Here is a 24,792-nt window from a genome sequence, read left to right as displayed (position 1 = left end):
AAAAATTACAAATCTGTGTTTCTAATCAATTGAATATCTTTTCATTTGTTGGACTAGTTTAACTGGCAACCATTCTATTATGCTCCGAAAACCTATCCATTCATGTTCTTATCCCCTTATTGTGGCATACGCTGGAGCCTATCCCAGCTGACTTTGGGCGTGATGGGAGAGGAAATATTGCAGAGTGATTTGTGAGGTCTGATTTTTTTTCTAGTAGTTATTTTTGTGATGCAAATGTATTATGCTTTTGAATGCATATTGTTTTAAGAAGCCAAACTCTTAACTGTGTTCAGCAACTAGCGCCAGCACCGAAATCCGACCAGAACTCAGGATACAAAGTGGGGAGTGAGTCGCTGTTGACAAAAATCCGAACTTAAGAGCATTTTTGATGCTTTCCCACAAAACCTCATGAAAAAAGGGGGTACTACGCTGACCATTTATGCCTCGGTATCACTCTGTGCTTGGCTGTGAGGTGATGGATAACCCAGTCAGGCTGTAGTGGACCTCAAATGGGCCTCCGAGGGGGAGGGGGTTGACCCGTTACGACTTTTCATTAAAACGTCTGCCCGATAAACGGTCTTGATTCAGCCATAATTTATGACGCCATTAGAGGCCAATTAGTGCCAGCGTGGCACTGCTGTGCTCGACATGCCAGGGTCTTAAAAAGGAGGGCACACCCTATTGGATCTAGCAAGACATGCACCTGCATATTGTTTTTTTTTTTTTTTTTCCAGCTCAGAGCTACTGAGGTGCTTTAAAATACTCCTAGTATGTCCTACTGGGAACTTGCTGTTGTGTGTGTCTGTAGCTTTAATGCTAAAGAGTTGTGTTGCAGAATGGAGATTATTGTTCATAAAGAGGCTTGCGGGACACATTATGCAAACAATGTTCTCACTGTAATAAAAGGGACAGTTTGGAGTTTTTTTTTCTTGAACCTGTAAAGAAATATTCACGCTGTTGACTAACATACAGCCATGGTGGGAGTAATACAAGCCCTATAAAAAGGAGGGTATGTCAATTTCTCACACACTTGCACCAAAATGCTTGGTCTTTAGTGTTAGTTGATCCTTCGCAGAAGCCTTGTTAAACTTAAGAAGTGTGTCATCAGCATTCACCGTGCATGCTTGGAAGTGACTCAACAGCTCGTGTAGAAGATGTCTGTGTGTGTGTGTGTGTGTGTACATGTGTGTGTTACAGGGTAGGAGGGTTCTCATCAAAGCAGGTGCAGCCATGCATGAAAGTCAATCCACTGCTTGTGTGTGTTTTATTTATTCATTAGTGACACACGACTTGAAGAAGGAAGAAGAGGGGCGCAAAAAAAAAAAGACAAGAAAGTTCCATTCAAATAAGCAGAGCATCCCTAGAGCGCAACACAAATGCAATGACATAAAATGTGTGCGTGTTTGCCGCTAGGGGGGTGTGCGGGATGGGGGGGGACTTCTTTTAATTTAGGGAACCCCTCGGGGGAAATCGAGTCCACAAACATGCAATTATGACAGTCATCAGTGGAGCACGCACATAAAGTGTGATGTGTCAAGAGAAGGAGTAAGTAATTGGAGGGGGGTTTTTTTCATCATTGATCACCGACACACACACACACACAATCCTATTTTCAATATAAAACTAACAAACACAGAAGTAATCTATAACAATTATGTCATTTTAGGGGGGTGGAGGGCCAATTATCATCCTATTAGGGGTATTATGTCCCCGAATATTAAGATCAGCGCACCCTCATTTCTTAGACGAAAACAACATCTGCTAGCAATACAAAATAGGGCAATAATCAATAAAATTCTATAAAAGTGTGAGCAACAAATTTAATTATCGATTGATTCTGTTGCACGATTCATGCGCGTCTCAACACGTTACAGAGCTTTGTCAATGCAACCGCCACCCGCAGAGGTAGTTGAACAGGGGTCGGGAACCTTTTTGGCTAAGAGCCATGAAGGCCAGATATTTTAAAATGTGTATCTGTGAGAGCCATATACATTTTTTTAAACATTGAATGCAATAAAATGTGTGCATTTTTATGTAAGACCAACAGTTTTAGATATAATGGGCTCTAATTACGTAGACCAGGCACACTACCCCACGCCAATCGGGTGTGGCCAGCACACTTTCGTGAGCAGTGCAGTGTCCAACAATAAATCAAATACTTGTTGCCATTAATACAACTTCTGCTGCTGCATAATTTTGCACCATACTCAGTATATTTCATTCTTTTGGCCATCTTTGCCAGAAGGCTTGGTTCTGCAGCTTTAGCTAGGTGACTATTTGACTAAAGGAGGAAAGTTTATATTTACATGTTGACATCTCAATGACCAAGGTAGACTACCGCATTACGCAGTAATAATCGAGTTTTGGTGTTTGACCTGGAAAATATCAGGAAAGATGGATATGGTCGGCCGTATTGCAGTAGAAAATAGATGGACGAATTAAAATGCATAAAAAAGTTGTTGATTTTGAATATTTTTAACAGTCATTTCTGTGATGGTTTACTTTAAAATGTTAGCAAAAATACATTTTTATTGTGGTAAGAAATGCTTGAGAGCCAGATACAGTCATCAAAAGAGCCCTACCTGGCTCCCGAGCCATAGGTTCCCTACCTCTGTAGTTGAACAAGAGGCGGAGTCAGAGCGGAGGCGGTATTTTCAGTTTCACTTTCACTTTCTTCAAAAGTGTGGGAGCACTTTTTTACTTCCCAGAAAGTGCAGTGGGTAGGTTAAGTTGGTTAAGTCACATATTTATTGACATGTGTCAATAAACATCACCATGGGTGAGGTAGTTGCTGCATTTGAAAAGCAACTTCAACCATCAAGAGGTTGCATCAGAATGACTGACTACATGCAAGTCATTCATTCATTCATTTTCTACCGTTTATCCTCACGGGGGTAGCAGGGGTGCTGGAGCCTATCCCAGCTGTCTTCGGGCGAGAGGCGGGGTACACCCTGGACTGGTCGCCAGCCAATCACAGGGCACATATAGACAAACAACCATTCACACTCACATTCATACCTATGGACAATTTGGAGTCGCCAATTAACCTAGCATGTTTTTGGAATGTGGGAGGAAACCGGAGTACCCAGAGAAAACATCCAAACTCCACACACAGATGGCCGAGGGTGGAATTGAACTCGGGTCTCCTAGCTGTGAGGCCTGCGCGCTAACCACTCATCCACCTGGTAGCAGTGAGTGATACGAGGGATAAGAAAATAGAAAAACTATCCTTTTAATCCCGGCCAAGTCGATGTGATGATGATAATAGTGATTGTAGTTCACTTCTTTTTCCACTTTTGTGACAGTTCTTCACTGTAGTCTGAGAAAAAGCTCCATTATGACATGACTTCATAAGCATAAAGAAATTGTACGACGGTAAAATGCTTTTAAAAAAAGGTTCAAAACTTTGATTTCTTTAAGCAGAAGCAATAAAAGTGCCACAGTATGCAGCCCCGCACAGTCCACAGCCAGGGAGACTGGGTAAAAGCGTTTTCCAATAACTTTTTCTATTGAGTCGAGCAAAACTAAATCCATTTAGCTTGTCGCTCTCATATGAACGACTCTCCTAAGTCGACCTGTGCTACGTGATTTTAGGGAATTACTGTTTGCAAATAGCCTCCAATTTCTTTTCCCACTTAAAATCAAGTTTTTTCGCCCTGAAAATTCTCTTTGCACTTATATTGCATTGGGATTTGATTGCACTGTCCCTCAGGTGGGATGTTATCAAAGAAGGGGAGGCCAGACCTGAGGGTCCTGTGTCGCATCCAGCTTATATTGAGACAGACACAACTGGATAGCCGGACTCTCCCACTCAGCAAATCCCTCTAAGTGAGTTACCGGTCTAGAAAAGGTGGCCAGGATAGAATAAAACACTCACTTGTCACTTTTATTAACCCTCTTACACTCCACTCTTCCCCCCCTCCCCTCGGTCGCCCCATGTGTGCCTCGCATCAACCACCTCCTCATCTTTTCTTTTCTCCCCTCACATTAACCCGCAATTCTTCCCTATCGTACCCCCCGAAGCCAAAAAATCATCTCCGCTTTGCATAATGCTCCATTTAACCTGATAGGGGTGACACGGCAAGGCAGTCGGAAAGCGAGAAGCGGGGAAAAAGACGAAGCTTTGTCCTCTCTCTCTTATTTTTATCAGTGTCTCTCTACGCCTCCGAGGCTAGCGGTGACCCCTGGTGGCAGTTATTATCCACAAGGTCGCAGTCGGTCCCAGGTCCCCTGAGCCAGACACGACCTCTTCCTAATGCGGCCCCCGTGAAGCCAAATATCCCCCCCCCCCGAAGCCCCCCACGACGACTCCTCGGATTGACACAATGGAAGACATTTTCCACGTGTGACAAAGTGCTGTTTAAATTTACCGAGTGTTTAGGGACGGTTTCCGAGGGGAACGGGGCTGAAAGTGCACACTTCCGCACACTCAAACCGCTAACGAGGGATGAAATTATCATTTAAATTGTTAAAAAGTCAGCAGACAGGAAATTAATTGGAAAATAGATGAATTATGTAACTCATAAGCACGCCGCTACCTTCAGTTCAGAGTTTTAGGCTGTGCTGCTGCTTGGCTTATAAGTTGTTCTGATTTCTAAATAATTTAACATATGAGAATTAATCTGTTCCAGGGTAAAGCTGTGGCCATCATTAAATGTGTTTTTACAATACAGGCAGGGTTTTAGGGTTTCTTTTTGAAGACTATGTGCTGCTGCTTGGCTTCTAAGTTGTTCTGATTTCTAAATAGTTTAACATATGTGAATTAATCTGTTCCAGGGTAAAACTGTGGCCATCATTAAATGTGCTTTTACCATATAGGCAGGGTTTTAGGGTTTCTTATTGAAGACTTTGTGCTGCTGGTTGGCTTCCAAGTTGTTCTGATTTCAAAATAATACAAAATATGAATGAATGTGTTCCATCATTCAACTTGTTATTGCCATACAGGCGGGGTTTTAGTCTTTATTGAAAAAAAAAATGCGCTGCTGGTTGGTTTGAAAGTTGTTCTGATTTCAAAAAGTTCAAAAAAACTTAGAAATCTGTTCCGAGGTCAAGCTACAGCCATCATAAAACTGGCATTAACTGTACAGGCAGAGTTTTCTGTACATTTTTATTTTAAAGAGCCGATTAGCAATGTACAATAAAAGCCAAATAAGTTAAAACTATTCTACTACTCTGCCTTGTGATTGGCTGGCGACGAGTCCAGAGTGTACCCCGCTTCTCGCCTGAAGACAGCTGGGATAGGCTCCAGCATGCCCGCAACCAACATTTTAATATTTTTAAAACAGCCATACAATTGTAAAGAGCACTTTAGCATTGTACAATAAAAGTAAAATAAAGTCAAACTACTCCTACTTTGAATGAAAATACATAATAGCTAGGGACTTTTATAGGTATTATCCAACTAATAAATCCATCCCCTCCGCCGCTTCTCGTTATCTGGGATTGGCTCCAGCTCCAAATGGTATGTTGTGTACTTGATTGTACCAAATAGCCAGATCCCTTCCTGTGCAGTTTGGAGTGCTATGGTTATCATTACACTTTCCTTCTTTACAAAAAAGCAAAATAAACCATTTCCCATTTCCTGATCATGGTTTGAAATGTATGTTTAGGGTGTATTTATCCAGGGAATTTGGGTTGTATCACTCTTGGGGTGGAAAAATATATATCATAACATATTGATGCACGTTGTCCTGAGTCAATACAGCTTGATATCAACTCATCCTAAAAACTAACTTTGTCTATATTAAGAAATGGATGACAGGACAAGTCCGATGGAGGTCTGTTTTTGTATCTCCTCCTGTGACAATTCTTTCAGATTCCAGGCAAGAACAGCGCAAAACATCACCTCATGAATTCAAATGGCGCTGGGAATGTCGCTGGCTTCACCCTTTCCCGCTGCTACCAATTTATATTTTCCATATGGAGCCTTTAAAGACAAATGGAAGTCAGCCTGTCCCTTCTCCCCAGGAAATAAAAGGTTGCCAAAAGTCGAGGGGGAAAAAACTATGAATCCAGCACACCAAGGGCGGCTAAACGCAAACCAAACAACTCCCACAATGCCTTGCTGCTGGCCAACCTAGATCCCCCCCCCTCGCTTGGAGATGTGCTGGTATTCTAAATGGTAATTATGACGTGAATACACACACTGCAGGATGGAATACATGCATAAGACAAAGCAGAGAGAAATCAATGTGATGAAGTGTAGTGAGAAAAAAGTGAATCAGGCAAGAATAAAAAAAGAAAAGAGACAGTGGGAAAAAAAATATGTAAATGCAGAGTCAGAGTTCAGGTGGAGAGAGGATTCATAATGTGGAGAGCTGACCTGGGGGCGGCCCGGGCTGAGTGTCCGGGGGACATTGCCGGGGAGGATGAGGAGGAGGTGTACGGTGGCCAGATCTTAGCGATTATCATTACCCCTCCCCCCGCTAGCACACATTCTAGTTTGCTGGCTGGGCTAAAGGTGAGGCGGCCTGGGGGAGCAGTGGAAGGTGAAGGGTAATGCGGGGCGGCCGCCGGGGTCGTCGGCTGTCGTTAGCGATGCGCCGTGACCTGCTCACCTGTCACTTGGAGTTCTCAAGTTTTTTTTTTTTTTTTTTCCTCCCATCCCGCACGGACTCACTTCTTCGCCACAGCCGCCACACTGAGCTGAGATGGAGAAAAACACACCGTCCTGAATTTTAATAAGTCAAATGTAAAGACCGTTCTGTTCTGAAGGCTGTTTACGCACAAAAACTGTCTTTCTACTTGTAACACGTTTGGAAAAAAAACTTTGACTTTTAGGACATTTTCAGCCACTGAAGATGTGAGTTAGCATTTACATTTATTTTTTTTGACTTTTTAATACGTTTTGTATTAGTGCTATTGTATGAATGCTGTTACAGGCCGAGCTTGGCCCTTTAAGGAGAATTGCACTATGGGAAGTTGAGTATCTCTCTCGTCCCTCTCTCATCTGTCTGCATCGCTCATTGACTTCTGCGTCCTGATTGGCTGTAGACCATTGTCAATTAATGTCATTCATGCCACCCTGCCGTGTCTCCTATGGCATAACAAGCTTGCTGGCATGCTAGCTTACAGTCTTTATATGTTTGCAAGTTTCTCCCTGACAAAATGACAAAACATTCTGCGTCCAAATGGAGAAGAGGATGCTAACAATTGCAGAAAAGGTTGTGCTGAAGGAATGTCAAAGTTACGTGGTTGTAGGGCGCCATTAGGGAATAAATGAATCTTCGATTTTAAAGGAGGACTGTAGCAATGTTTTAACAAAGATACAAAAATGCTACATCACAGCGGAATGGCACCAGGACAAAAACGTACCATCAGGAGTGAAATACGGGTGAGTTACTTCATAATTTCTTGTCGCCGACCTCGTGGGTGAGGGGTTTTGCAGCCTTAAAACATAAAATTAAATGTGAAAAAATTAAGTTGGCTACTTGATAAACGAGAGAACACTATTTTATACTCACTTAAATTTTAGCTACGGATGATTTTTAAGCATTTATAAGACAAAAAAATTAAATAAAACTAAAATAAAGGTACTCAAAACGACACGCAAAAGTGAAGGTGTTTGCAAAGCAACGTCGTCACATACAGTGTTTATAGTAGTCTTTTATTTCACTTTCTGACCATGATTGTCTATTTTACTTAGTGTGGCTTTCTGTAAGAGAGTTATAAAAGGATTTATTTTATGATTATACTTACAAAGTCCCCACAAGTGATCCAAACATTGTTGTTGAGGTTGAACAATTTAAAGTTTGACAGACATTTTCAGAAAAATTACACAACACAAAACTGACATGATGCAAGGGTTAGGGTATTATGTATGCAGGTCAAGGGTCATTACCTCAAAATTCTACACAAAATACTCCATTATGACAATGTGAAAAAAGGTTTTTTGTGACATGTTTTGAATTTATTAAAAATAGAAAACAAAAAAAATCACATTTACATAAGTATTCACAGCCTTTGCCATGAAGCTCAAAATTGAGCTCAGGTGCATCTTTTTTCCACTGATCATCCTTGAGATCTTTCTACAGCTTAATTGGAGTCCACCTGCAGTAAATTCAGTTGATTGGACATGATTTGGAAATATAATAACTGTCTATATAAGGTCCCACAGTTGACTGTGCATGTCAGAGCACAAACACCAAGCATGAAGTCAAAAGAACTGTCTGTAGACCTGCGAGACAGGATTGTCTTGAGGCACAAATCTGGGGAAGGATACAGAAACATTTCTGCTGCTTTGAAGGTCCCAATGAGCACAGTGGCCTCCATTATTCGTAAATGGAAGACGTTTGGAACCACCAGGACTCTTCCTAGAGCTGGCCGGCCTTCTAAACTGAGCGATCGGGGAAGAAGGGCCTTAGTCAGGGAGGTGACCAAGGCCCCAATGGTCACTCTGTCAGAGCTCCAGCGTTCCTCTGTGGAGAGAGGAGAGCCTTCCAGAAGGACAACCATCTCTGCAGCAATCCACCAATCAGGCCTGTATGGTAGAGTGGCCAGACGAAAGCCACTCCTTAGTAAAAGGAACATGGCAGCCCGTCTGGAATTTGCCAAAAAGCACCTGAATGACTCTCAGACCATGAGAAACAAAATTCTCTGGTCTGATGAGACAAAGATTGAACTCTTTGGTGTGAATGCCAGGCGCCATGTTTGGAGGAAACCAGGCACTGCTCATCACCAGGCCAATACCATCCCTACAGTGAAGCATGGTGGTGGCAGCATTATGCTGTGGGGATGTTTTTCAGCAGCAGGAACTGGCAGACTAGTCAGGATAGAAGGAAAAATGAATGCAGCAATATATAGAGATATCCTGGATGAAAACCTAATCCAGAGCGCTCTTGACCTCAGTAGACTGGTCATGTACCTTGACCATACAGACAGTAGACATTAGCACACAGCCAAGATCTCAAAAGATTGGCTTCAGAACCACTCCGTGAATGTCCTGGAGTGGCCCAGCCAGAGTCCAGACTTGAATCCGATCGAACATCTCTGGAGAGATCTGAAAATGGCTGTGCACAGACGTCTCCCATCCAACCTGATGGAGCTTGAGACTTATTGCAAAGAAGAATGGGCAAAACTGCCTAAAGATAGGTGTGCTAAACTTGTGGGATCATATTCAAAAAGACTTGAGGCTGTAATTGCTGCCAAAGGTGGATCAACAAAGTATTAAGCAAAGGCTGTGAATACTTATGTAAATGTGATTTTTTTGTTTTCTATTTTTAATCAATTCAAAACATGTCAAAAAAACCTTTTTTCACATTGTCATAATGGAGTATTTTGTGTAGAATTTTGAGGTAAGAGATTAATTTAATTCAGTTTGGAATGAGGCTGTAACATGACAAAATGTAGAAAAAGTGAAGCGCTGTGAATACTTTCCGGATGCACTGTATAAAAGACAAATATGACATTTGGGTTGAAAAAACATACATACACGAGTTAATGCATGGTAGTTATTATACTTTTTCCTATATGAAATGTGCCTTTACTGTATGAAAATGTGTGCAATAATACACCTGAAATTAATATGAAATTACCCCATTACATCTCAGTTGTGCTTTTAGCGATGCTACAGACTTTCAAGAACAACGAGCTTGAGGAGAACATGGAAGGACCCTGAAGTGTTAGATCAGAGAAAGAAATGCACACCAAAGCAGCACAAAAAAAAACATATTGTACTTAAATTTGAAAGTGTCATCTTCCTCCACAAAAGATGGAGCCTTTTGTATCGTCCCCTACTCAGTGCTACCTCTTTATCGCCGCAATTACGACACAAGCAGAGCCAGCGGCGGGGCCTCGCGACAGTCCCATCCTATCACCTTACATTTCCACTAATTAGTCCTAAAGAGCTGATGAACCGAGGAGTAAAAGAGCGGGTGAGAGAAAAGGCCGCTATCATGTCCAATTGTGTAGGGAACACAAATTGTTTGGTATTTTTTTTCTTTTTGTTGTCGCCCTCTCTGTCGTTCTAAAGCCTTCAAAGGAGCGATTGTACGCCGCGGCTCAAGTGGCCTGTCGGTAAAGCGGACAGCAGCCGCCGAGCAACACAACAACAAACATGGCCGGCGCTAATCAGGGCCGCTGCTAATGTAAACAATGTCATTTTTTTCTTTTTTTTTGCCCTTAATGAGCCAATTTTCCGCAGATACGAGGGGGGCTAACAATTGGGCCGGCGCCTTTGATGTGATTCATCTGAAGGTTTGTTTGTGATCGCTTGGCACTTTTTTTTGTTGGAAGCCCGGCGCTCGGCCCGCTTTCATCTAAGCCCTGAAAAGAGAGACTCACTCGGGTGCAGGAGGAGGAGGAGAAATAAATATCTTTTCTTTTTTTTTTTTTTTTTTTTAAGACAACCACCCACCTCCTAATCAGCTGACCAGCCCCCCCCAACCTTCACTTCAAGTGAGAAGAGCATCATCCAGAAGGCAGGTTTGTGTGTGCGTGTGTGCGTGTACGGTGATCAAATAGCCAACTTATTAAAACGCGCCCCCGGTGTGCGATAGGTGGACATTGACAGCGCCTTCATTAACATGGCGCTGACAAAAGGTGAGACAGACCAAAGAGGCAGCCGGCGGGCCAGGTGTGGGAGCTGCAGAGCCTTTCAAGATGACACTGCAGTCGGGGGGGCAGGGGAGGAGGTCCGTCAAGTACTGGGCCAAGCGAGAGTGCTGTTTAGGACCGCTTATGTAAGGTGGGTCCAAAGTTTAGCCAAGGTGCCATTTGTGGCCTGCAGTTCATTTTAGAAACATTCATTCAAATCATTCAACGCTTTTTCCTCACGAGGGGCTCGGGGGCGCTGGAGCCTATCCCAGCTGTCTTCGGGCGAGAGGCGGGGTACATCCTGGACTGGTGGCCAGCCAATCACAAACTATTCGTCTCCATAAGGCCGCCATCATGGCCACCACATTGTAACAAAATCTGCATATTGGCAGTGAAAAACATGCCATAATACATTGTTATTTATTAGTTATTCTGTAATATTGTTATTTTTTGATATTACATGCTGCTACATGCTTGCGCTCACATTGACAAGTCACATGTCTTGATAATCTGCCAATCACAGGGCAGATGCCCTAAAAGTAATGCAGAGTTTGAGAAAAAGAACATCATCCCAACAGTAAAATATGGTGGTGGTAGTGTGATGGTCTGGAACTGTTTTGCTGTTTTATCCTCAATCGCGGGGGGTGCTGGAGCCTATCCCAGCTGTCTTCAGGCAAGAGGCAGCGTACACCCTGGACTGGTGGCCAGCCAATCACAGGGCACATATAGACAAACAACCATTCACACTCACATTCATACCTATGGACAATTTGGAGTCGGCAATTAACCTAGCATGTTTTTGGAATGTGGGAGGAAACCGGAGTACCCGGAGAAAACCCACACAGAGATGGCCGAGGGTGGAATTGAACCCTGGTCTCCTAGCTGTGAGGTCTGCGCGCTAACCACTTTACCACCGTGCCGCCATTTTAGAAACAAAAATGAAACAAAAAAAAACATCTGAATTCCAACAATTCACCAGCATAAAACATAAACGCTTATAATCCCCCCCCCCGGTTTTACACGAGGCCACACAAAGAGGAGTAGGGTGGCGGCGTGCGAGGGGTGTATTGATGTAATGTAGGTAGTCAAAGCTTGTGACCAAAGGCAAGACATCGTCCCACGTCCAGGCCAATTCTAATCAATCACAAAAGCTGAAGTGAACTCGACTCCAGGCTAGTCCAGCCTCTATGACGTAGCTCTGCTTGTTAGCCTCTCTGGCCATGAGTCAGGGCCCTCCGGGATCACTCACACACACACACAAAAACACACACACACATAAAAACACACACACACATAAAAACACACCCTGCACCTGCTGGGCCCTGCAGTTACCAACTGTCAAGTCCACGTGCTCTGAGCCGTCTGTTCCATGTGTGTGTATGTACTATAGCGGGGTAAAGAAGCCAAAAGTTACATACTTCAGTTAGGCCAGATGAAACTGAAGAGGGACATTCAAGAACACCAACTGCATTCAACTTTTTTCAAAGTCAAAATATCAAACTACCATAAATTATATAATTGTAGCGGAGTGTTTATTTACCGACAATGTGTGGGTTTTCTCCGGGTACTCCGGTTTCCTCCCAAAAACATGCTCGGTTAATTGGCGACTCCAAATTATCCATAGGTATGAATGTGAGTGTGAATGGTTGTTTGTCTATATGTGCCCTGTGATTGGCTGGCCACCAGTCCAGGGTGTACCCTGCCTCTCGCCCGAAGACAGCTGGGATAGGCTCCAGCACCCACCGCGACTCGCGAGGATAAGCGGTAGAAAATGAATGAATGAATGTTGTAGGGTACGGGTGCGTCCATTTACTACATTGTGATACACTGACACTAAAACCTGTGTAGGTCACCAATAGAACTGATTATTGTGGTTGACAAAGACACCTTCCATTGCTCAAGGGCATGACCTGAATTCTGAGCTTCTTTCCAAACCCTTGTAGTGGACACTGCTGAGACTCCAGCAACAACGGGGAAAAAAAAACCCTGTCTCTTTTGGGAAGGAAAAAAAAGAGAGAAAATCAATAATGTGTTGTGATGTGAAACTGATTCCCCACTGGATTTCACAGGGCTCTGTGAAAGCCTATTCTTTTTGAGGCCCTGAGGTAAATAGTGTACTTTGTAGCAGACCTGTGTGCTGCAGTAAGCCTTAGAGACCCGGTGCAGCGATTAAGCCGTACTGCAGCAGATTAGCTCAAGTCACAACATGGAAGGCGGAAACAGTACTTGTGTTGGGGGGTGGGGGGGGCATTATTGTTTCCTCTACGCCCTGTCCTGTTACAAGGTGATATTAATTATATTTTCTATATGGCACCAGAATATAGATGTCATTTAAAGGGTCTTTGACATGACTTTGCTTTAATGTGTTCATCATTTGGGATTACATTATACTTTGTTAGATTATGGAAAACAAACTGCAAAGTTGAAAAAAAATAACTTTTATAGGTGGGACTGTCTCCAGACCAAACATCATGTCTGGGTATACCTTTACTTTCATTTTAGAAGAGTTTAGAAGACATCATGTAAACAAGACTTTCTTTCTAGTGCCAACTTTAATGTAGTGGTCATTATTTGTTGTCTTGTTTTTTTCCTTTGTACTGGCGGAATAGCATCCTTTTTAAAATGCATTAATATTGTACTTTCAAGCCAAATGTTTCTTGTAAAGGTCGTCAGTGAAATGATCACTGCAAAGGTGGGAGTCCATCCGTCTCTCGTTCTCTGTACTTCATCCATTGTTCCTCTTTTGAGAAGAAAACAAACTTAGCGTATCACTCATATACTGTGAACATCCAGCAGCAACAATAATTTGGCATGACTACTATTTTGATGGAAAATATACAGAATCAAGTCGGCGAACTACCTTGAGAAGCGTTTATTTACTCTGCCTTAGCTTTGTCACCCTGATGACATCACTTCCTGAAATGAGGCTGAACTACAGAGCTAGTTTGTCATGGTTGGCACCATGAACTATAAATGTAATTTTTGGTCATTTATCATTCGCTTTCAAAAATCAAACAATGTAGAACATAATTCTAAACAATATATACCGGTAACATGTCATGTCGGGGACCCTTGTATAGAACAGGTCTGTAATTCATCCTTCCACCCATCCATTCGGATCTCACACACGCGGCCCGCAGGACACTAGTTTGAGGCCCCTGCCTTGATATGAAAGTTTAATGTTAGTGCGGCCCGCGCAAGTTTGATATGGATGCTGTATGGTATCACGTACCCAGAAAAAATTATTACGTTTGATTAATGTTCATGTTAAAGGTTAAATAACTGTTAATAGTTATCCTCCCTATCCGTGTGGAAGTGGTAAGTTTTTGGCTATTTAAGTTTAAAGGAAATAACTTGAAGGCTACCGTTTAGGTCGCTAGCTCTTTAGTTTGCGAGTTAGCATGTGTCTCAAGACACTGCAGTTGCGCAATATGTTGTAAATAAAAAGAGTATAAATGTGACTATAGTCGTGTTTTGTCATGTCTACAGGGCTCTAATAATGCTTTGTTCATTTTAATCTGAAAAAAATTATTTGTCTACCCACCAACTATATGTGGTTTCTTAAGTTTTTATTATTTGCCCTTTTATTATTATTATTATTATTATTATTATATTTATTTATTTATTACTGATTGATTGATTTTCTTGATTCTTGATTTGTTTATTTATTTCTCATCTTATTTTGTGTAGAAAAATAAAAAGTAAGATATTTGAGAACAGTGGAATGTTTTATCAGAGCTTTTCTTGTAGAAAATTGGAACCAAAGCGAAGTTTTTAAAAAAAAAATGTTTTTAATAAATGCGTTTTTTTGTTTGTTTGTTTTTTTTGAAAACCTGATGCGGCCCAGTCTCACCCAGACCCAAGCTCCAGTGGCCCCCCAAGTAAATTGAGTTTGAGACCCCTGCTGTAAACCTTGCCTACTTATCCACACTGCGTTATAGAGACGGCGCTAATGGTCAATATGGACGCTGTGGGTCACTGTCAGCAAACAGCCAACAAACAAGAAAAGTTTAGCTCACGAGGACAGTGAGAAAGCTAAATAAGATTGGCTGCGAGGAGTGATAGCTCGGACAACGGGATTGAGGGAGGATGGCGAGATGGGACAGGAGAAGAGACAAGTGACAAATCCCCCGTTGATGGCTATCTACAGGCTATTTCCACCCACTGGCGCCACGGAATGGCCCCCTCTTTCTCATTTTCTCCTCTTTATTTATCCCCCTCCTGTGGTCAATTTGTCACTTTTGCATAATGCCGCCATGGCGTGGAGGGCTGGAAAATGGGATGGTGAGATGAGCAGTCCAAGGCATGATGGAGATGGCGGGGGGGTGGGGGGGGGGTGTGGAGTAGGAGGACACAGCGGAGCTGATAAGCCCTCCACTCTTCTGACCATTCATCCTAACCCCACCCCCTGACAAAAAAAAACTGTCCAGGCCGCATTTGCCCCCCTGCCGTCACCCATCCCTCCCTTTTGGTACACTGCCCCTCCCCTCCTTTTCTCCTCTTCCCTCCCCCTTGTCTCTCCAGGAGGCAGATGTCAATCATGTGCGTCTCCCACAATCCCTCCGGAGCTCATTGTGCCCGCGGTCGCTGGCGGAGGCCAGCGTTGCGAGGCGGCGGAGGAGCCGCAGATGGAGGGAGCGCTGTCAATCATTGTCACTAATTATTAATTTCTGTCACTCAGGCCCCCGTGGCAGTCATGCGGCGGGGGCCCTCTCGCTAGCCGTCCGTCCCTCCCTACCTTCCTTCCTTCCTCCTCGCTACTTATTACTAGGCAAGTGGGGCTGCATCCTAACCCACCTTCCCTCCCCTCTGTCCCCACCATGTTCAGTCCCTCTCCCTTGTCCCTCGTTAAAGTCCTCGGCTTTGCCTGGAATCGTCCAGGTCGCCTGTTGTTTCCTTTCCCTCTCTGCGCACTCCTGGAAGGTGACTCCATTTGGTATGCCGCCCCAGCCTCAAAAAGTTCAAGCTTTCATTATGTGGCGCACGTTCATCCCACCACCACCACCCCCACACACCTCCTCTCTTCCCGCCCCCCTTCCAAACCCACTCAGTTCATATCAGCAGGTCAGCCCCCTTTCCTCCCCGGTCCTTTTTAATTGTATGCTGCCCTGCACCCCGCTCAACCTCTCACTTTACCCATCTAAATCCCACATTCCCTCCCCACCGCCACTTTGAGAGTTCTTCAAGCAGCCCAAAAAGGTCCGCATGGCATTTTTATCCTCCATCTTTTCCTTTTTTGATGATACAAGTCATGGTGTTTTTTTGAGGGTTTTTTTTTTATTACAATTTGCACACCTGCGCGTTCAGCCTGTGATGGCAGCTAATGAGGGAGGCCTGACCCGCGTGTAGTCGAGATACCCGCGGCCCTCGCCTGCACTAAGGGTTCTGATCCACCTTCACCTCATTACCAGAGGTGGTGAGCTGGGCGGTAGAGGGGTGAGAGAGAGATGCAGGGAGACCAAGGGGCGAAGGTGAGAGGGTTGGTGATTAGGAGTGGGGGCACTTGGGTTGCGCTTGTGCCCCCCCACACACACACACACACACACACACACAAAATATCACGCAGTATGCATGCTCATACAAATTTGACTTGGGTACTATGCTTGAAGAAATACAGCCATCCATTCACATGATATATATATATATATATATATATATATATATATATATATTATATATTTTATATAGTATACATATATGTATACAGACATTTCCTCAAGGGTACAAAAATTAAGGAGGCCTTTGATTTGTTGGGGTTTAGACACTATAACAGCACTGCCGAGTTCATTGTAAACAGAATTATAGCAAATGTGACATGCATGAGTTTTAAAAAAAGCAACATTTTAAAGCGCATGCAGAGGTGTGTAAAGCTGCTGGATGGGGACCACAAATGTCGCTACTGTCGTTTGTGCAGTTAAAAAATTTACATCAGTAGACTCTCTGAGTAATGTCGACCGTGCGGCAGTATGTTTCATTCATTCATTCATTCATTCATTTTCTACCGCTTTTTCCTCACGAGTGTCGCGGGGGTGCTGGAGCCTATCCCAGCTGTCTTTGGGCAAGAGGCGGGGTACACCCTGGACTGGTCGCCAGCCAATCACAGGGCACATATAGACAAACAACCATTCACACTCACATTCATACCTATGGACAATTTGGAGTCACCAATTAACCTAGCATGTTTTTGGAATGTGGGAGGAAACCGGAGTCCCCGGAGAAAACCCACGCATGCACGGGGAGAACATGCAAACTCCACACAGAGATGGCCGAGGGTGGAATTGAACCTGGGTCTCCTAACTGTGAGGTCTACGCGATAACCATTCGATTGCCGTGCCGCCCAGTATGTTTCATTCAAGTTAAAAAAAACACAAAATACACAGACGTTTCCCATGGAGCCACACAACCAGGGAAGTTTTCTACAAGCAGTTTCATCGCACATCTGAAGCAGGAACGCATGAGAAACTCCTGCGGGCGGGCAAAAAGTCATTAGCAATTACAGAACCAAAGAACCAGCCCCTGTCAATGGTGAGTAATGTGGAGTTTAAACGCTTAATTGAGCACCTCGAACCTGGCTGTATTTTGCCTAGATCCATACCACTACATTGTCAACAACACTACACACCAGATGCATAAACAATGGGTGGGTTTTTCCTCCGTGCCTATTGCCGACTACTGTTGTCTGTTTGAGTAATATCACTTAGGTTAGAATAGAATAGGTTCGAAAGCAAGGGTCTCAAACTCGCGGCCCGCGAGACGCGAGTTTGATGTTGAAAGTTTAATGTTGAAACGACAGCTTAAAGCTATGTGCACACCGGACACAATTAACATGATTTTGCCCCGCCCGTACTGTTACCCTACCCTGTTTTGCTTTGGATTATAGCAATGAAGCTAAAGGCAATGAAGGCTTATGACGCTGGGTACAAATAAAATGCAGGAAATGACTTGGAATAAAAGGGAAAATACACGTCATCATAAAGCATCTCATCAAACATGTTAAAGTTATGATGCTGCTCCCAGATGGAACTGAGTAAGATGCCAACTTGCTAATTGGGTCAAACTATTAAGTTTCATTCATGTTCATGTTAAAGGTTAAATAACTGTTAATACTGTACATTTGAATCTGAAAAAAAATATGTCTCTACCAACTGTATGTGGTTTCTTACGTTTCTTATTTGCTGTTTTGTTATTATTTTACTTATTTATTACTGATTGATTGATTTATTGTCTTTATTCTTAATTTGTTTATTTTTTTTATCTTAATTTTGTGTATAGAAAAATAAAAATTAAGATACTTGAGAACAGTGGAATGTTTTATCGGATATTTTGGTGTGGAAAACCGGAACCAAAGTACTGAAAAAGTGTAGGGTATAGCAGAAGCAAAAGCATTGAAGATAGTTTTTTTTTTATTGATATTTTTTCCAGTTTTTAATCAATGCGTTTTGTTTTTTTATTAAAAACTGGAAAAATATCAATTAAAAAAAGAAAAAAAAAACAAAACGCATTGATTAAAAACTGGAAAAAATATCAATTAAAAAAAAAAAACTATCTTCAGTGCTTTTGCTTCTGCTATACCCTACACTTTTTCAGTACTTTGCTTCACCCAGAACCTACTAGCTCCGGTGGCCCTCAGGTAAATTGAGTTTGAGACCCCTGTTCTAAAGTATGACTTGATAATGGTACCAGACAATAGTTAATACTGCAATATCGGTATTGTATTCGAAAAGTGAAAAACGGGACAGCCCTATTTATGGTATACACAAGTAACTTAATAGTATTTGTCAAAAAAACAACAGAAAATGTGTGGTATCCTTCCTTGCATCCCACCAACCGTTTACAAAACCTCATATGGACCATGAAAGTTCTACAATCATATCAAACAATCACAATATACAGTATAAAACTTATAAACAACAAATTTTACTCTTGGCCTTTTTACACAGTTTGTAAAGAGTAGAGTTGTGGGAAGTTGGCCACATTGTGAGCTTCTTCCACCTGCCGTCTTCCGGCATTACGACTGGCAACAGACCTGTGCTTCTCTAACGAAGAGCGGAGTAGAAAAAAAAGAGGTCAGCTGGACACTGCTCATCCTTCACTCTCCCTTTACCTCCATCCACAGCATCCTCAGTCCAGCTCTGAATGCAACCATTAGCACGCCGCTACCCATTAGCTCCCTGTCTCCACCCTCCCACTTCCTGTCTGCTGCTTCTCCTTCATCTGCACTCTTCTCTCTTCAGCACCTGTCACTTTTCCTTCCCCCCCATTCCCGCCACCCTCCCTTTCTCTTGTTTATTTTCTTCCTCGTCCTCCATCTCCTCTTTTCTCATCTCCTCTTAGCTGTCACTGTCTTTCTCTTCCCATTTGGTTGTCTCTTTGCTCCCTTTATCTATCCATCGCTCTCGCCATTGGCAGCCTCTTTCTTCTTTTCTCGTGTGTGTGTGTGTGTGTGTGTGTGTGTGTCAGCATTCAGCACCTCAGTGGCGACAGGGTTTATTGGGGTAATGCATTTATCACTGCAGCGAGCCAGCCAGGGCCTCACCTCCTCCTTTGAGCCAGTGAGTAATGAAAATGGGATCACTTCTGACAACACTTTGAATCTCACACACACACACACAAAGTCCAACACTCTAGCAAACAACAAAAAAGCTCAACCACAAAAAGCTCAAATTGCACCACATATAAGATGCTGATACTCCAAATAAAGCAAAAACAATGCTTGTGTCATCATCTCTTACACATTAGTTGGCGCCTTTTCTGGTGAGACAGCTTTTTTTTTTTTTTTTGCACTTTTCAATACATTTATTACATATAGAAGGCTAATTATCTGTGTTGCTCCATGCAATTCTTCAAGTCGGAGGTGGAGTGAGTTGAATAAAGTTCTAGTGTTCCCACCAAACCTAGGTATTAACTGCACACAGATCATTTATATACGTGCTTTACAAGTACAAAATAAGTTAACCAAAGCAATATTACTCCATGAAAACAACAAAAAACTCCCTTTACTTTAATTACTGGGTGTAACAGTTATATGTATACAGTGTATACACTGATTGGCCAGTCATACGCAGCGACCGCCTCTTCCGAGACCGACTCGAATGAGGACCTCAGTGGTGCCTCATTCACATATAAGGTTACTTTATTAGGTTGCTTGCCTGTATTTTGATTCATATCGGAAGTTACTTGGTAAACTAGTTCCATAACATGCTGTGCAGCACTGTACAGACCGCGCAAGGGCGGCATCAAGCATTCTGCATGTACATATGGCTAAAATATTACTAAAATATAGCTAAAATGATACCGCTCTCAATATGTTGCAATATGCATCTTGCAATCTTAAACATGTTTCATAAGATACACTAAGTTTTTAACAAGGCAGCGGGCACGATCGTGCATCAGTCACTAACTGTGTTTTATTTTCCTGTCTCCTTGCATGCTGGTGATATAAAGACAGTTGTACAAAAACTGCTTGTAATACTGAAAATGGTGCTTACAGTCAACAAGGTTGACAGATTATTTGTCTTTTTGCCATGTTTGCATGAATCATCAACTTCACACAGTTAATTAAAATTAGAATAAAGTCTCAAGGATCACTTAAACACAAACAATACGTATATCAAATTCTGGTAAATTCATGTCAATTGCAGATTTAAAATAATTTACAGATTAAAGCACTACGGTACTATTTGACTAAATAGGTCAGGTAACAAAAAGGAGGCTCTCAGCAACTTTGTCATGAAGTTAATAGATTTGCCATGTTCTCAGCTGATGTTCTGGTTGTTGAAAACAAAACGTCCATAAGTTAATACATAAAGAGCCAAATCATTGAAAAAATATTTTGTCATAAGAACAACAAATTAAGGGCGGCACGGCGGTCTAGTGGTTAGCGCACAGACCTCACAGCTAGGAGACTAGGGTTCAATTCCACCCTCGGCCATCTCTGTGTGGAGTTTGCATGTTCTCCCCGTGCATGCGTGGGTTTTCTCCAGGTACTCCGGTTTCCTCCCACATTCCAAAAACATGCTAGGTTAATAGCCGACTCCAAATTGTCCATAGGTATGAATGTGAGTGTGAATGGTTGTTTGTCTATATGTGCCCTGTGATTGGCTGGCGACCAGTCCAGGGTGTACCCCGCCTCTCGCCCGAAAACAGCTGGGATAGGCTCCAGCACCCCCGCGACCCTCGTGAGGAAAAGCGGTAGAAAATGAATGAATGAACAACAAATTATCAGTACAGCAGCAGCATGCATCCTACTACCAACGCTTCATCGGGGAAACCCTGCCTTTACATTGGAGTTCATTGGAACCCAAAATGGGGATAATTTGAAGCGTTATTAGTCGCCCAGGGCTAGGTCAAATGAGTAATGTGATTGTTTAGCTAATGCCTTGATCAATAAGCCTGATCTAATTGTACCAGTTCTTTCCTCAACAAGGAGCTAAATTGAGAGACAACCTATCCAACAAGTTCAGTAGTGATTTAAAAAAAAAAAAAAAAAAACAGGTAAAGGTCAAGTGCTAATGGCCAGGGGTGCCTGTCTAATCCCATTTTGGTCAGTAGTGTTGTGTGAGTGGGGTGGGGGGGTGGGGGGTGTAGAAACAATACCGTCACCTCACGTACACCGTCCAGGCTCTGATTGGCCTTGACAGAAGAAAAAACATCAACCCCTCCCTTTTCATCAAACTTTAGAAGAGGACCAGGTCAGACGGACGCCGATTGCGCTCCCAAGTTTAATCTTCTTCATCGGAGCGGCACGCTTTAAAAAATAAATAAATAAAAAGGTTAAATTTCAGTGTGCAGCGGCGGGGGAGCGTTGCTAATACGCCAAGCGGTGCGTGGAGGGCCCAAGTCAAAAGACTGCTGACTAATGTGGCGAAAATGCTGGAAATACTCTGTGCTATTGCAGATGGCGGAGCTATTTGTTATTCATGTGGCCCTCAAGGTGCATCCACAAGGCTGACGCTAAAATGTGTGTGCGTGTGTGTGTGCGTGTGTGTGTGAGTGCTTTTGTCTGCGAAGGTGTGTGTGTGTCTTGTGCTGCATCCGCACTGCTGAGGATGCCATTAATGCTCGCTGCTGATCGCCTTCCCACATTTAAATAACAATAGCACAGTAAGAGAATTCATCGGTGTGAATCCAACCCGCAAAACACCCAAGGGGCTGCAGGCCCGACTCCCGCTGTGTGTGTATGTGTGAACAAATACAAAAACATAGCAAGAAGAGCTGGGGTGAAACTTGGGCGGGGGGGGGGGCGGGGGGGGGGTGCAGTACATGCCATCATCCACTATGCTGTGTGACAAGGAGAGAAACTCTACATTACAAAGATCCTCTATTATGGATATATATTTTTTTTAATGACGTTCTAATAGTACTACAGTGTCCCTAGAGCAGGGGTCTCAAACTCTATTTACTTGGGGGCCACTGGAGGTAGGGTCTGGGTGAGACTGGGCCGCATCAGGTTTTCCAAAAAAAAAAAAATTGGTTCCAATTTTCTACAAGAAAAGCTCTGAAAACATTAGACTGTTCTCAAATATCCTACTTTTTTTTCTACACAAAATAAGATGAAAAATAAATGAACAAATCAAGAATAAAGAAAATCAATCAATCAGTAATAAATAAATAAATATAATAATGAAACCACATATAGTTGGTGGGTAGACAAATTATTTTTTTCAGATTAAAATGAACAAAGCATTATTAGAGCCCTGTAGACATGACAAAACACGACTATAGTCACATTTATACTTTTTTTATTTACAACATATTGCGCAACTGCAGGGTCTTGAGACACATGCTAACTCGCAAACTAAAGAGCTAGCGACCTAAACGGTAGCCTTCAAGTTATTTCCTTTAAACTTAAATAGCCAAAAACTTACCACTTCCACACGGATTGGGAGGATAACTATTAACAGTTATTTAACCTTTAACATGAACATTAATCAAACGTAATAATTTTTTCTGGGTACATGATACAATACAGCATCCATATCAAACTTGCGCGGTCCGCACTAACATTAAACTTTCATATCAAGGCGGGGGCCTCAAACTAGTGTCCTGCGGGCCACATTTGGCCCACGGGCCGCGTGTTTCAGACCCCTGCCCTAGAGACTGTTCATTTCCATGGCTTTATTACAACTAAACTCCATTCCCATGTGAAGTACAAATGATGGCAATGCATGGTATTAAGATGCAGAAAAATGTCTTAAAATGCACCTAATGTAAATAGTCAGACATTATGGTGTTAAAATTACAGTTTTCAGATTGAGCTGGAGGTGTGTCGACCGGATTGACTCTCGTCTCGACGCGTGTCGCACGATATGAGTCACCTGCAGAGCTTTGTCAATGCTTGCTGATAGAAATAAAGTTGAAAAAAACAGCACCTGTAGAGTGAAAGCATGTGGGAAACGGTATGATGCAAAATTTGAGTGGCTTTGAAACCTGACATTTTCATTCCACGGTATACCTTGAAACCGGTAATAACCCCATGCCTACACCCAAATTTAAAAAACAAACAGGACCACAGTAACACACTCCCCCATCCAGCATCCTCAACTGGAGCAGCACTGTTGCCAAAGTCAGGATAAGGCCGACCTCACTGCTGTTTAGAATGCATTAGCACACGTCATATTTCCCATCTACAGCATGGCACAGACTAGCAGAAACTCACATGTAACTGTGCGTGTGTGGGAAAGGGGAAAGGTTGCCCATTATGTGTATTCCCAAAACATACAGTAGCTAGCAAAGGTCTTGGACCACCGCAAGTTTTGCTGTTTTAATGACCTTCTTCGCAATAGTCATGTTGACACAGTGAAACAGGAAATAGTAGGATTTCCATAAAGTAAACATGTACATAATAGGAGTAGAGGATCATAAAATCACACTGGCACCCTTCTTTCATACACAAGGGAATCATACACCAAAAAAAGTAGCAGAAAAAATAATCTACAGGTGTCTCAATGTTCGCCAAGTTGGCAACATTGATCACTCCTATTTTAATGTGTTCATGAGCAAAGGTTCACCAAACACATAATGGGACATCTAACTGTGGCGGTCCCAATTTATCTGTGGCGGGCCTCAAATAAAAAAAAAAGAAAAAAAGACCACAAGTCTTGATATGCTTTTAAAGGGCTGCAAAAGAGCATGAATTGCAGTTTAAAACCCGTATGTCAATTAAATAACATTACACTTTGATATATCACAAAAGTATAGACGTAAGTATAGACTGATACAATTTATGATATTTGGTAAGAAATGACAACTCTGTCAATTTAAAAAGCAAGCAACTAAGAAAAGAAGGAAGGAAACTTTTCAAGAAAGACCGCAATGCAAGGTTTTTGAAAAGAATCATCCAAGTTGGTCATCACACCAAAGTAGGCCACAGCAGCCATGCACTGTTGCAACCACCAGATTCATTCAGAAGCCTACTTTGCAAAGCTCTATACTTGCTGTACATTACTGATCATACCTGAATACCTCTTGAAGAGCACATGCAACAGATAAATGAAGAAACATCCAACAGAGTATACATGCAATCTAGAAAACAAGCATTGAATGCAGCACAGAAAATGACAAGTGACCACCAAATTGCATGAAAGTTTGACATTATCTAATTACATTTTGTTGCATGAAACAATCATTACGTTGAAAACTACATGCAATGGGACAAATATACGGCATTATTACGAAGAAAAACCGCTGCTTACCTTTTTCATTGAGTTTTTGGATCCTCTGGTATGCTCAAGGCCTGTACTTCAGTAGCAGAAGCTAGGCCAACAGGTGACCAACATTTCTTTGGAAAAACCCGGGAGACCATTCCCCTCATTTTCTGGGTTTTTAAAATTATTATTTACTTTATCATGTCTTAATACTTTATTCGAATGTGGAAACTCTATTAAAAAAAAGTAAGTAAGTAAGCAGTACCTGACTTGCAGGAAAACCTGCAGACAAGCCTGCAAACGATTTAACTGGAGTGAACCACTTTAGGGATATAGTGAGGGGTGGGATCGATAATTTGAAAATATATAAAGATTTAAATGCTACCATGAAAATAATCTAAGTACAATCCCTGTTAGTTATATCATTATGAATTTACTAATATATCACATGTTATACACTATTAAACGTTAGTTATTGTAATTTTTTTTAAATAAAAGTTGCTAATCCCCTCATCAAATGGATTCGTCCTCGCTGTTGCCGGTACTCGCTAATTGGCACCTAATCATTTCATTCATTTACACTACAGGTAAAATAAGACTATAATTTGTTGTG

The 24,792-nt window shown here is 42.4% G+C and overlaps 1 long non-coding RNA gene across 1 annotated transcript in view; it reads right to left on the bottom strand.

Annotated features, from left to right (window-relative positions):
• The window catches only part of LOC131105661 (uncharacterized), a 65,305-nt gene extending 40,946 nt beyond the window's left edge, over positions 1 to 24,359 (bottom strand). Inside the window, exon 1 of the long non-coding RNA XR_009119969.2 lies at positions 24,228 to 24,359. This is a non-coding gene — a long non-coding RNA (uncharacterized LOC131105661). The remainder of the gene's footprint in view (positions 1 to 24,227) is intronic.
• Positions 24,360 to 24,792: the final 433 nt, after the last annotated feature.

The sequence above is a fragment of the Doryrhamphus excisus genome, linkage group LG5 (genome assembly GCF_037039965.1).
Source record: "Doryrhamphus excisus strain RoL-2023G ecotype Guam linkage group LG5, RoL_Dexc_Guam_v1.1, whole genome shotgun sequence".
Taxonomy (NCBI): domain Eukaryota; kingdom Metazoa; phylum Chordata; class Actinopteri; order Syngnathiformes; family Syngnathidae; genus Doryrhamphus; species Doryrhamphus excisus.
Note: the sequence above shows the minus strand (reverse complement) of the source record. Positions and strands in the feature narration are given on the sequence as shown.